Here is a 9,335-nt window from a genome sequence, read left to right as displayed (position 1 = left end):
TTTGTGATTGGTGTAAAGAATGACAGTTAACTCTAAATATAGATAAATGTAAATTAATGCAGATGAATAGGAAAAAGAATCCCGTAATGTTTGAGTACTCCATTAGTAGTGTAGCGCTTGACACAGTCACGTCGATTAAATATTTGGGCGTAACATTGCAGAGCGATATGAAGTGAGACAAGCATGTAATGGCAGTTGTGGGGAAGGCGGATAGTCGTCTTCGGTTCATTGATAGAATTTTGGGAAAATGTGGTTCATCTGTAAAGGAGACCGCTTATAAAACACTAATACGACCTATTCTTGGGTACTGCTCGAGCGTTTGGGATCCCTATCAGGTCGGATTGAGGGAGGACATAGAAGCAAATCAGAGGCGGGCTGCTAGATTTGTTACTAGTGGGTTTGATCATCACGCGAGTGTTACGGAAATGCTTCAGCAACTCGGGTGGGAATCTCTAGAGGAAAGGAGGCGTTCTTTTCGTGACTCTCTAGTGAGGAAATTTAGAGAACAAGCATTTGAGGCTGACTGCAGTGCAATTTTACTGCCGCCAACTTACATTTCGCGGAAAGACCACAAAGATAAGAGAAATTAGGGCCCGTACAGAGGCATACAGGCAGTCATTTTTCCCTCGTTCTGTTTTGGAGTGGAACAGGGAGAGAAGATGCTGGTTGTGGTACGAGGTACCCTCCGCCACGCACCGTATGGTGGATTGCGGAGTATGTATGTAGATGTAGATGTAGATGTAGACTACCAAATCTCAGGCATTACTTCTTACCACGGACAATGCAGTAGCCGACGGCCCATACGTAACTACCGAGAACAGCAGAGTTTGGGTTGAGTTTTCAGTGTCAACAGTCAAGCAACACTACGTGCAATAACCGCAGAAATCAATGTGGGACGTACGACGAATGTATCCGTTAGGACAGTGCGACGAAATTTTGGCGTTAACGGGCTATGGCAACAGACTACTGATACGAGTTCCATTGCCAACAGCACGGCATTCCTTGCACCACCTCTACTCGGCTCGTGACAACATCGGTTGGACGATAGACTACTGGAAAACAGTGGCCTGGTCAGATGAGTCCTGATTTCAGTTGGTAAGAGCTGAAGGCAGGATTGGAGGGTGGCGAAGACTCTGCGAAGCCATGGACTCAAGTTGTCAACATGGCACTGTGCGAGCTGGTGGTGGCTTCATAATGGTGTGGACTATGTTTACATGGGCTACACTAGAACCTCATGTCCAGCTGAACCGATAATTGACTGGAAATGGTTATATTCGGCTGCTTGGAGACCATCGAAGCCATTGATGTACTTCATGTTCACAAACATGTGACCAGGCCACAACTATTCGAGATTGGTTTGTAGAACATTCTGCACAATTAGAGCGAATTATTTGACCACTCAGATCGTCCGACATGAATCCCACGGAACATTTATGGCACATAAGTGAGAGGTCAGTTCGTGCACAAAATCCTACACCGGCAACAGTTTCGCATAGAGGCTGCATGGCTCAGTATTTCTGCTTGTGGCTTCCAACGACTTGATGAGTACAGTATGCCACGTCGATTTGCTACACGAGTGAAAGAAGGTCCAACACGACTTTAGGACAGTGTAAATTGACCTTTTTACAAGAGGATTCTAAATGTCTATTACACACTTTGATAGATTACAGTGATCAGCAGTTTGCTGTCATTCCAGAAACATACTCATCCATTCTGAACTGCAAGAAGTTAGTAGAACGTCAGTAAATTGTTGTCGCTCTTTCATCCAGCAAACGAGGGAGAGTAAGAGTCATCCTTATATCTTATATGTTTCCTGGTGTGTCACGAAAATGGTACCGTGTCTAACATGAATTCCCACTGACAATTATATCCATTCGATGCTCACTACTATCCCTGGAAGTACAGTATACTAAAGAAATTCGAGAAACATGTTTAGTTGGTCTCCCCTATCATTCTAGTCTGGAATATGACCGTGACAAAAGTGGTGAAGTTCAAACCACGTTCGGCCATTCGGCATTTGGTTCCTAGTCGAATCCGTTTTAGAAAATTCTTAATCTACGTACTGGATCAGTTTTTAACTACCCATAAGCAGCTTGCAATTTCTTTCACTGATACCACGGATATCTTCTGTACTCGCAACGAACTCACTTTGAGATTTATTGATATTCCAAAATAATTCACTAATTTCTAAGTTTATGGGACAAATTCATGGGTAAGTCAGATATATTATCGTCGCTAATAATCTCTCCTCGGTTCCATTTTATTTAGTGGAATCAACGACTTGACATCTTAACTGAAACTCTTTCCTGTTACGAGTATTTGCATCAGTGAGGCGTGGTTTTTGGAATTCCAGGTCGCCGTGCAGTTCCCAGTTTATGACATTCAAATGGTTCAAAATGGCTCTGAGCACTATAGGACTTAACATCGGAGGTCATCAGTCCCCTAGAACTTAGAACTACTTAAACCTAACCAACCTAAGGACATCACGCACATCCATGCCCGAGGCAGGATTCGAACCTGCGACCGTAACAGTCGCGCGGTTCCGGACTGAAGCGCCTAGAACCGCTTGGCCACCACGGCCGCCATGAAATTCACTTTTTGTTGTTTTGTTGCTGAATGGCTTCGAGAGTGCGACATTCAGTTCTACAGTGATTTTTGCAGCTCCTATTTTTCGTCACAGTCTTCTTCAATGACCGCCTTTCACGATCACTCGACATACACTTTCTTTCGCCGTATGCAATCAGCGAAGTAAGGCGACTCCATGTGCAGACTGTGAGGTGTCGTCCACATCTGCTTACTAAATGAATTCCGAAGCAGTTTGAGAACGCTCGTTCAAATTGTGTCAGACAGATGTTTTGAGCAGCGCAGCTGAATACGTGGACCGATGGAATTTTTGAAAACGCCAATCGCATATCACCATCTGATAATCGCTTTATGCCGTGTGATTAGAGAAAATTCTCTCGGACTTCTTCGAATTCCTGCTGATTCAGGTTGTACAATAAGAGAAAACGATGTTGAAGATTAGTAACAAAGTCACCACAATGGTGGATCGGTGTCATGTCGAAGTGTTGCGTCTCTCCTACAAAACAGCTGAAAAATGAAACTAGCAGTACAATGGCTATTAACGTAAAATGGGTTTTAATGAGGTATTCGAGCACATTCTGAATGGAAGTTAGTTCACTGTGTTATAAGTTATTCAGAGCTGCAGAGAACGATGCTTATGTGACTAGATCAGGGTGGTAAAAGACAAAAGCGAACAGCGAGGCATCTCCTAGCTGCCCTCAAACGGGTGTTACAGGGTCTGACAGAATGGGAGAAACGAGCTACCGTGTATAGACGAGCCCATGAACTCATCTTGAAAAACGTTCCCCGATTTGTTGCTAAATGAATGTAGCCTGTCGAACATCAGTTACAAGGTTTTTGAAAAACATTACCGTCATTTGACAGTACAACAGGTTTTATTGCACAATCTAGATTTCGGCCTTAGGCTATTATCAAGTATTACAAATATCAAAATTCATTGGATTTGAGTAGAACACAAGTCATCGTAATTTTATATTTGTTCGTTGAAAACGAATCACATCTCCACATGTCTGGCTAGACAAACAATTAATGATTTTGCTTTAGTTGTGGAGGCGCAGTCTTATAAAACTGCTTGAAAGATATAACCACCATTTGACTGTATAGCAGCTTTTATTCCACAATGCAGATTTAAGTCTTAGACCATTATCAAGTGTTACAAAGAGTGACACGCCGCCATGTAAGAAGAGAAATATCAGTGGCCACAAAAAAGATTTAAACGACAGGGACTGGAACGAGGGTGTGCCTTGTCAATAAAAATCGGTTTCAAATCTGCTAGGAATTGTTCGTACCATTGACTGCAGGCCAATCTCAGAGAATTTACGAGTGATCACTGCGAAGATAATACATACACGCATAATACAAGACATACAACAGACACTGCTAACAGTTACACATTTAGCTGCATGTCTTCAGTGGCGCAAACGAAATGGGAACTGGACAGTAACTGACTAGAGGCGTGTACGGGTGAACATTAGCCACGAAGTTTATTTCAACTTTCTGGGCGACCAAGCGATACCCTATTTTCTAAAGCCTCATCATGAGTATCCTGTGGACACTTCCGGCTGCCAACATGAGAACAGCAGTGTTCCCAGGGATGTACGCACCGGCCGCTGGTTTGTCGAACTCTCGGACACGGTTTCGCACTTGCACAGGCCCGCTAAATTGGCCGACCTTAATCTTGTAAAAAATATCAGGGACTATTTGGTACTTCGAGTGAGACGCAGCATTCAAGAGGTCCACAATTTGATAGCTCTGTGGGATGTAATCATCAAAGAGTGGCTTTGTCTGGGCGTGGAAAACCTGAAGAAACTTGTGGACGCCATCCTCGACGAAATGAAGCCATTATGAAGGCTGAAAGCCGTATTACACAGCATTAACGTGATGCCTTCTGAAGGTGATTATCATCCAATGTGCTCACACTTTGACCAGAGAACCAGACTTTGCCGCGAAAGTCTCTGCCTGACTCTTCACAATATTCCCCCAGACAAATGTATAAATTCGTTGCAAAGCCAAACTGGCTCCGGTGACTGTGCATGATTTGTAAAAAAAGCCGTGTGTTTCTCTCTGAGATACGAGCGTACAGTGGTAACACAGGTACTGTACGCCCTGGCCTCACTGACATTCTGAATCCCTTTGTACTCTAGTCACTAACTACCCTATGACAACGACCATCTGAAAACTTTTGCTGATCGACGGTGTCCCAACGCCCTCCTAGTGGTTTACATCAACAGCGAAAAGAAACGTGCTGCTGCTTTCTGTCCAGAGTCGATAAGCGCCCGCCTTTGAAGCTCGGACAAGATGTTTCTGTTACTCAAGACAGCCGCGAGTCATGTACGCACAGCCAACATATCAGCTCATTATGAAACACATTTCGACAAAGCCAAATTCACGACACGTAAAAAAAAAATTTGATATTTATGAGGAACTTCTTAATTAAATGCAATAGATGCAAAATATCACTTTGTTACTAAAGTGCATTAACTTACATTTCACTACAGTTAGGTGGCAAAAGTCATGGGACACCTCCCAGTATCGTTTCGGACATGCTTTTGCCTGGCCTAGTGCAGCAGCTCGACGTGACACGGACTCAACAAGTCCTTGGAAGTCCTATGCAGAAATACTGAACCGTGCTGCATCTACTCGTATATTGCCGGTGTAGGATTTTGTGTACGAACTCAGTTCTCGATTATATCATATAAATATTCGATGCGATTCACGTGTCGCGATCTGTGTGACCAAATCATTCGCTCGAACTGTCCAGAATTTTCTTCAAACCAATCGCGAACAATTGTGGCACGGTGACTTGGCGCACTGTAATCCATAAATATTCCATCGCTGTTTGGGAGCATGAACTCCATGAATGGCCGTAAATGATCTTCAAGTAGTTCAGATGGACCAGAGGACACAGTCCATTCCATCTAAACGCAGCCTACACCTTTACGGAGCCGCCACTAGCTTGCACAGTGCGCTGCTGACAACTTGCGTCAATGGTTTCGAGGGGTCTTCGCCGCACTCGAACCCTACCATCAGCTGTTACCAACTGAAATCGGGATTCATCGGGCCAGGCCACAGATCCAGTCGTCTATGGTCCAATTAAAGTGGTCAGGAGAGACGCTGCCGGTAATGTCGTGCAGTTAGCAAAGGCATACGTGTCAGTCGTCTTTTGCCATAGCCCATTAGCGCCTAATTTCACCGCATCGTCCTAACGGATACATTCGTCGTACCCCCATATTGATTCCACGATTATTTCACGCACTGTTGCTTGTCTGTTTGCATTGACAACTCTACACAAACGCCACTGCTCCCGGTAGTTAAGTGAACGCCGCCGGCTAATGCGTTGTTCGGAATGAGAGGTAATGCCAGAAATTTGGTATTTTCGGCACACTACACCCTTGACACTGTGAAACTCGCAGTAATGGATTCCCTAACGATTTCCGAAATTGATTGTCTCATACGTCCAGCTCCAACTATCATTCCGCGTTCAAAGTCTGTTAATTCCAGTCGTGTGGCCGTAAAAACGTCGGAAGCCTTTTCACATGAATCACGTGACTACAAACGACAGCTCCGCCAACATCCTGCATTTTTATACCTTGTGCACGCGATACTACCGCTATCTTTATGCGTGAAAATGTTATCCCATGACTTTTGTCCCCTCAGTGAATGTAATTCATGCCGGGACTGTAGAGCAGGAGCTCCTCTAACTTGAGTAAATTTCAGAATTGCACGTGATTCTGGCTGGAATGATAAAACTAATAATGAAACATAGCGATACAGGTGAAATAAATACCTGATTCGGAATAAACCGTTTCGTAATAGTTTAATTTAAAAAAAAGACAATCCCGAAAAAGACGAAACGAATGGCCACCTTATCAAAGCACATCACGTGACAGGCATAATGAGATATGCGCTACAGACATCACATTTAGGAAGTGGTCGCTGTACCGTATTATCATTATAAACTAGACGTACCTGACATGATGTGGTTGAAACACCTTATGTTATCTATTCCTGGTCGCTTTTAACTACTCTTTCCAGTCTCTGTTTTCCATTACGTTGCGATACTGGAATTCCATGGACCCTGTGGAGAGGTGTCTCCGAGTCAGTGACGTAGATTTTCTTTAAGAGGAACATAACATAGTGACTTAACGTTATGAAATGTTATTGTTTTATACCGCTAATATTTATCACAAAAAATTTCCAACATCAATATTAAGAGTTCCTCTTAGGATACTATTCAGTGGGAGAAAGGTGTTGCCCAACAGAAAAATCTGTAATTCATTCTTAAATTCCACCACATTACCTACAGAAAAGACGTTTAAGATGCTTTGTCGGGTTGGTGAACACGTACGTAGTCACGTTGGTGACTCTTTTCTGTAGTAAACATCAGCTATTTTCAAGCCTAAATACGGGTGGGTTTTGGTCTTCGTACTATGTCGATGATTTGTACAATTTTTTGAGATAAGGGGAATATGGGTAACAACGGAGGACCTCCGAGAGCACATGTTCTCTGAGACGGTTCTCGAAGTACCATTGTTGTTGAAGAGGTCTGAGCGGGATGTTCTAGAACTAATACCGGATATCAATCGGAGAATACTACCCTGTAATTTGAGTTCCTCCAGAAATGATTCTGTGAGTCATTAGTAATGCAAATATGCTGCATAAACTATTCTATTCATTTCTAAAACACCTATAACAGCAATTAGGCGTATTGCAATCTTATCTGAAATAAGTTGCTTCATAAATTATAGGTGTCGGTTTCCCAGTTATGTTTATGATCTGCAGCAGTCCAAACAATTGAACACTTCCTATTCATTATAACGTATTAGTTGGGCGGGCTATTTTTGTACTTTCCAGAATTCTATCATAAAATCTGATGTCTGTGTATTGAATTTGCTCAAAGTTAATAATATCTCATTTGCCTAGAACAATCTGTTAAGTTTTGACATATCTAGTTACCTACCTTCTCAGTAAAATGAGTAGTATTACTTCTTTTCACACGTGTATCACACGTGTATCGTTTGTAGTTCCTTGAATGTCTCTGTGGGGGGTTTCATTCAGAACGACCGATCCGTTACGAACCTAGAATCACGTTTGTCAATTCTTTCGACGTTTGTTTCAATGCAAGGGCTCGAATACTGGAAAAATAATCTAGAATTTACAGTGCTAACACCTTGTATGCGTTTTCTTTTGCCGAATTTTACACTTCCGTCTCACTTCGTATAACTTCTTAGTATTGCTCCCAACTATTTACAAGATGTGACATGATAATGATGTTCAGCACTGATGTTACAGTCGAATACTATTGGATACTTTCTCTTCATTATGGGCACTGCCTTGCATCTATCCACTTTTAACGAGACCTACCGTACATTATGAAAGTGGAAATTTTGGCCAAGTCTTTCTGCAGTTCCTCCCAACAACAATAATAGCATCGTCAGCGAACAACCGTATAGTGCCGTCCTACATCTGCATCTACATACATATTCCGCAAGCCCCCGTATGGTGCGTGGCGGAGGGTACTTGTGCCACTAGTCATTTCCCTTTGTGTTCCATTCACAAACAGAGCGAGGGAAACACGACTGTCTAATGCTTCTGTACCAGTCCTGATTTCCGTTATCTTCGTGGTCCTTACGAGAAATGTACGTTGGCGACAGTAGACTCTTACCAGCAGTCAGCTTCTGATACCAGTTCTCTAAATTTTCTCAGTAATGTTCCTCGTAAAGAACGTCGCCTTCGCTCTAGGGATTCCCATTTAAGTTCGAGAAACATCTCCTTGATACTCACGTGTTGATAGAGCCTACTGATATAGACACTGATAGCAGCCCCGCTTTAAATTACTTCGATGTTTACCTTTAATCTGACCTGGTGGGCATCCCAAACACTCCAGTAGTACTGAAGAAATGGGTCGCGCTAGTGTTCTGTGTGTGGTGTCCTTTGTAGATGAACCACGCTTCCTTAAAACTCTCCCAATAAACCAAAGTCGAGCATTCACCTTCCCCGCTACAATCCTTACATGCTCGTTCCATTCAGTATCGCTTTGCAACGTTACACCTAGATAATTTAATCGAACGGACTGTGTCAAGGAGGACTCTACTAACGCTATACTCGAACACTACGTATGGTGTTTTTCTTAGCTCTTTTTCCACTCTCTTTTTTAGCTGTCTCCTATTCTGTCCATTGCGACTGACATATCGTCGTTTCCCTCGTCTCTGTGATTGTGTTCTATAGTTTTGACTTGGGCGCGTATGACCTCAGTTGTTTTTTGCGCCCAAAAACAAAACAAACAAACTCTAACACTACTTCGTTTTTCCTTCTCATCTCCATTAAGTAACATTTTTCTTCATCTAGCTTTACCTATCATACATCACACCAACTAGAAATTTGGTCTAAGTCATCTTACATTCATTCAGCGATTACACCACCCTGTACACCACAGTGCCGTCAGCAAACATCAGAAAATTGCTGCTCACGTTGTCCATCAGATCATTTATTATTATTATTACTATTATTATTATTACTATTATTATTATTATTACTATTATTATTATTTGTGTTACGTCCTTGAAAAGCGCATTTAGACTAAACCACATGACCATTCTCCTGTTGTTTTCTCTTTAAGTTCTGCCCAAACTTTCCTCATTCGTGTGCTGTGTTTCTGCTTCCGTTCTTCGGTCCACTTTAGGTCCTGTGTCCTCTTCGGCTACTCTTTTTTCCTGTTCGCCCAGTGTTCCTTCATCCTCTGGTTGCGTCCT

The sequence above is a fragment of the Schistocerca piceifrons genome, chromosome 1 (assembly GCF_021461385.2).
Source record: "Schistocerca piceifrons isolate TAMUIC-IGC-003096 chromosome 1, iqSchPice1.1, whole genome shotgun sequence".
NCBI lineage: Eukaryota > Metazoa > Arthropoda > Insecta > Orthoptera > Acrididae > Schistocerca > Schistocerca piceifrons.
This window is presented reverse-complemented; position numbering follows the sequence as displayed.